Genomic DNA, 6,063 nt, shown 5'->3' on the forward strand with positions numbered 1-6,063 from the left:
GCTGAGGCAGGAGAATGGCGTGAACCCGGGAGGCGGAGCTTGCAGTGAGCCGAGATCGTGCCACTGCACTCCAACCTGGGTGACAGAGTGAGACTCCGCCTCAAAGAAAAAAAAAAAAATTAGCCAGGTGTGGTGGTATGCACCTGTGGTCCCAGCTACTTGGGAGGCTGAGGCGAGTATCACCTGAGCCTGGGAAGTTGAAGCTGCAGTGAGCTGTGATTGCACCACTGTACTCCAGCCTGGGCAACAGAATGAGACCTGGTCTCAAAAAACAAAGAAACAAAAAGGGCTGGGCATGGTGGCTCACGCCTGTAATCCCAGGCCTTTGGGAGGCCAAGACGGGCAGATTACTTGAGGTCAGGAGTTCAAGACTAACCTAGCAAACATGGTGAAACCCCATCTCTACTAACATTACAAAAGTTAGCTGGGCATGGTGGTGTGCACCTGTAATCCCAGCCACTCAGGAGGCTGAGGCATGAGAATCACTTGAATATGGGAAGCGGAGGTCGCAGTGAGCTGAGATTGTGCCACTGCACTCCAGCCCTGGGTGACAGAGTGAGACTCTGTTTCAAAAAGAAGAAAAGAAAAAAGGAATACAATTATGTGCTGATGATTACCTTTCTTGCATTTCTCAGTTGTCCTGCACAAGACCAGGCACATAACATGTGCTCAATAAATATTTCTGAACTTAAGGCACCAACTTTTCTATTTTCTATTTAAAAATATTATGAACAATACCTTCTTCTTGTTAACTATGGCATCATTCCAGGCGTTTGGTGGTAAGATCACAGTACTGAAGGTTTTGTTCTTAGTGTCAGCTTTTTAGCTAGATTGTAAAGAATCCCATTCTACAGATATAAAAACAGTAATGTTGGGTGCCAGGATTTGCTATTTGAAAAAAATGAAATTGACAAGCTACATGTAATCTTTATACCCTCTAATGCCCTTATTGGATTATTCATATCACACTTTTTCAGCTATTCTTAAACTACCTTGCAGCAGTACTGGATCTTTTCCCAAATAAGTAAACGAGGTTACAGAAAATGAGGGCACAATGAGTAGCATTTAATAGATACTGCCTGGGCCTGGCATGGTGGCTCACACCTGTAATCCCAGCACTTTGGGAGGCCGAGGTGGGCAGATCACCTGAGGTCGGGAGTTCAAGACTAGCCTGACCAACATGGAGAAACCCCGTCTCTACTAAAAATACAAAATTAGTCTGGTGTGGCAGCAGGTGCCTGTAATCCCAGCTACTTGGGAGGCTGAGGCAGGAGAATGGCTTGAACCTGGGAGGCGGAGGTTGCAGTGAGCCAAGATTGTGCCATTGCACTCCAGCCTGGGCAACAAGAGCGAAACTCTGTCTCAAAAAAAGATACTACTGGCTGTGCATTTCTCCTTCCGTCGTTTTAAACAGTCAAGTTTTAAGGGATCTCTGGGGGAGGATTTCCTCCAGCTCCCTCGCCCCTCCCCAAAGCGGCTCCCATTCATTTTCTGACATAAGGAGCTTTGTCAATGGCTGCTCGTTTCCAATTTTCAGGTTGCCCTCAGAGTTACTGAAAATCCGGCAAAGCTGTCCATTTATTTTATTGTGGCACCCACCCCATTGGCTTTCCTTGATCACTGCTTTGTCCGGCGATCAAGATTTACATTTAAATATAGGAATAGAAACAGTCTTTGAGGCTATTAGCAATGAAAGATAATCAATTGGAAATGGTTCCCTGCTGGGCAATTTTCAAGCAGAGTCATCACCAAAAACCAATTGTGCTGGCAGCTTTTGGCCGTCATGAACATCACTGTCCAATTAGAATTACAGCCCTTGCCGAGTCCCGTGATTTATACACAATTGATATTGAATATTGCTTCAGCAAACAAGGCCTATGGGATAAATTCCCAACATTTGGGGCACAAAAAGATTTTAAATAATTCCTCTTTTTGCTGGTGACTACAATGGTTATGTACGAAAATGGTGAAACTTCAAATGATTTTATGCTTATAGCACTTAACGTTGTCTGATTAAGGGGTTGGTAGATTTTATATTTGTATATTGACACCTGGTCATTAGAACACTCATGATCCTTGATATTTTTGGTATACTTTTATTTAATATACTATATATCACCTAAACAATGCAAAAATATGATCTCATATGGATTTTCAAAAATTCTTTACTAATGCCATTAAGAGTTATTAATGCTATAACAATAATCAGCTTATCTAAATTAGTACAGTACTTAATAAAATAATACGCAGTTTGGAAAAGGGGACAGTCACCATTTCAGCCTTTCACCATTGCTGATGAGGGTGAACCGGTATAGTCTTTTTGGAAAACAATTTGGCAACGTTTAGCAAAAGCCTTAAAAATGTTCATAACCTTTAACCCAGTAATTCAATTTCTGGGAATCTATCTGAAGAAAATAACCCTATATACGGAAAGAGCTTGAAGCATTGAGATGATAAATGCAGGATTATTTTTAATTACAAAAATGCAGAGTGAGGTGGCGCACACAGTCCTGGCTATGGAGAAGGCTGAGGTGGGAGAATCGCTTGAGCCCAGGAGTTTGAGGCTGCAGTGAGCTATGATTGCACCGGAGAATACCCACTGCACTCCAGCCTGGGCTATGGAGCAAGACCCATCTCTTTAAAAAAATTAGAAGAAAACCAAACGTCTACCAAGAGATTCATGGTCAAGTAACATGTTTTTAAGTCATATATAATAATAGGAAGAAATGCCATATTAGTTTTCAAAGAAGGGAAAATAAAATGCTCACGTTGTATATACATTAATATACACCATACAATGATGTAAAAACATAATAGGCAGAGCAAAAGACTAATAGAGCAAAATGTTAGCAGTAGTGGCCTATAGATTTGGGGCTAGATTATATAGGTAATTCTACTTTCCCGTATTATTTTGTATTTTCCAAAATTTCTGTATAATAAATGAATTTAATGCATATAATGAAAATGAGTGAGTCTTATAATATTTTCTTTTGTTATGAAAATACCCATAATACATTACTGTATTGTCTCCCAATACAGTATTAATACTTCTTAAGAGGAGTGGTGACCAGGCATGGTGGCTCATGCCTATAATCCCAGCACTTTGAGAGGCTGAGGTGGGTTGATCATTTGAGGGCAGGAGGTCAAGACTAGCCTGGCCAACATGGTGAAACCCCGTCTCTACCAAAAACGAAAAACAAAAAACAAAAATGAGCTGGGCATGGTGCTGCACACTTGTAATCCCAGATACTTGGGAGGCTGAAGCAGAAGAGGCGCTTGAACCCGGGAGGCATAGGTTGCAGTGAGCTAAGATTGCGTCACTGCCCTCCAGCCAGGGTGGCAGAGTGAGACTCTGTCTCAAAAAAGAAAAGGAGTGGTAAATTTTTTGGTAATATTTTATTAAACGAAAGCGTAAGAGTGGGAGGTAAACTATAGACGGACTCTGGGAATAGACCCACTCTATGATGGAAATGGGTTTTTTTGCAGTAACAAGGTGAGCTGCTGAAATGACTGTTGCACTAACCGAATAAACTCCTGTTTATCCTAAAATTAGAATCCTGGAGGAATAACAAAGAAGCCCAGGAAGGCAATTTGTTCTTCCAGACACACATCTAGAAAGGAGAGATGACATGCAATTCACAAATTGCATTATAAAAAGCTCTTTACAGTTTGTCACCCAAGTACTTTCCAGAGAGTGGCAGAAAACCAAGTTAAAAATGTCCAGGCCGGGCGCGGTGGCTCACGTCTGTAATCCCAGCACTTTGGGAGGCTGAGGCGGGTGGATCACGAGGTCAGGAGTTCAAGACCAGCCTGGCCAAGATGATGAAACCCCATCTCTACTAAAAATACAAAAATTAGCCGGGCATTGGGCCGGGCGCGGTGGCTCACGCCTGTAATCCCAGCACTTTGGGAAGCTGAGGCGGGCGGATCACCTGAGGTTGGGAGTTCGAGACCAGCCTGACCAACATGGAGAACCCCTGCCTCTACTAAAAATACAAAATTAGACGGGCGTGGTGGCGGGCACCTGTAATCCCAGCTACTTGGGAGGCTGAGGCAGGAGAATTGCTCGAACCCAGGAGGTGGAGGTTGCGGTGAGCCGAAATTGAGCCATTGCACTCCAGCCTGGGCAACCAGAGTGAAATTCCGTCTCAAAAAACAAAACAAAAACCCCCAAAAAGGTGGTGGATTACTAGTGGGGAAATCTGGGCAAAATGTAGAAGAGATATTTATTATTCCTCACAACTGCATGTGAATCTACAATGAATCTACAATGATCTCCATGTAAACTGAGATTCAAATAAAACTATTTACAAAAATGGGTGGCAGGACAGACTTAGCCCCTGGACTGTAGTTTGCTGATCCCTGGATAAGACTATTGGTGCCAGTTTTTACTTCCCTGGGACAGGATTCTTTGTGATATAAATTTGCAGAGGTCTCCCATTGCACACAAAGTATATTTCCCCACCCTCTGATGGCTGGACTTGCTCTAGGCGATGGAACATTAGTAGACATGATGCAAAGAGGGGCTTTACCCTGTTTTGTGAGTTTGCTTGCCCTCTTTTACTCCCATGATCTGCCATGAGAAAATCACAGTCATTGTTGACCCAGGGAGAATGTAGTGATCCAGGGAATAGAACTGAATCCAATCTAAAATGTGAAGCCATGCCCAGTTACCCAGAAGCCTAGAACAGAGCTGCCCTGTTCAGGCATGAGCCAGAAAAATAAGCACTTGCTGTAAGGCCCTGGGCTTTTGGGGGTGGTTTGTTATGGGGCGTTATCTTAGCAATAGCTGACTAATACACCATCCAGCATTCTTGGCCAACAAGCAATAGATGTTGCTTTGCACAGCTGGGGTGACCTCTGTCAGGGTATGTGTTTTCTTCACTCCACTACAGTCTCTGTTTTCCGGATGAAGGACTATTGATTTGCAGCAAATAGTCAAACAAAACAAATGTGGAATTATTTTAATAGTCAACCATGCCCACTGGATATAAAAATGCAAGTTTTGGCCAGGCACCGTGGCTCACGCCTGTAATCCCAGCACTTTGGGAGGCTGATGCGGGTGGATCACCTGAGGTCAGGAGTTCGAGACCAGCTTGGCCAAAATGGTGAAAGCCTGTCTCTACAAAAAATACAAAAATTAGCTAGGCGTGGTGGTGGGTGCCTTTAAGTCCAGCTACTTGGGAGGCTGAGGCAGAAGAATCGCTTGAACCCAGGAGGCGGAAGTTGCAGTGAGCCGAGACCGCTCCATTGTACTCCAGCCTGGGCAACAAGAGTGAAACTCCATCTCAAAAATAAATAAATAAATAAATAAAAGTAAGTTTTATTGCTAGAGGAGGAAGAGGAGGAGGAAAAAGGTCAGGGGGATGTGCGCTCTTTCAGTCTTGGCTTACCCAAGAACAATTCTTAAATCTTTAATAATTTTAAAGAAAAGAGCAGATCATCAGTCCATCCTTAGTGCACTGACCCTCGAACAATGCAGGGATTAGGGGCACCAATGGTACATATTTTGTGTATGTATTGTATACTGTATTCCCACAATAGTGCAAGCTAAGGAAAAGGAAATGTTACTGAGAAAAGTAAGTGGGAGTGGATCATCATGCAAGTCTTCATTCTCGTCATCTTCACATTGAGTAGGCTGAGGACGGGGAGAAAGAGAAGGGGTTGGTCTTGCTGTCTCAGGGGTGGCAGAAGAGGAAGAAAATCCACATATAACTGGACCCACATAGTTCAAACCTGTGTTGTTCATTTTTTTTTTTTTTTGAAGACAGGGTCTGTGTTGCCCAGGCTAGGGTGCAATGGTCCCATAATAACTCACTGCAGCCTCCAACTCCTGGCTTCAAGTGATCCTCCCACCTCAACCTCCCAAGCACCTGGGACTACAGGTGTACACCACCATGCCCAGCTCATTTTTGATTTTTCTGTAGAGCTGAGGTCTCACTCTGTTGCCCAGGCTGGTGTCAAACTCCTGGGCTCAAGTGATCCTCCTGCCTTGGCCTCCCAAGGGGCTGAGATTACAGGCATGAGCCACCATGCCAGCCAACCACGCAGCTTTAATGAGAT

Source organism: Gorilla gorilla, chromosome 21, assembly GCF_029281585.2.
Source record: "Gorilla gorilla gorilla isolate KB3781 chromosome 21, NHGRI_mGorGor1-v2.1_pri, whole genome shotgun sequence".
NCBI classification, from domain to species: domain Eukaryota; kingdom Metazoa; phylum Chordata; class Mammalia; order Primates; family Hominidae; genus Gorilla; species Gorilla gorilla.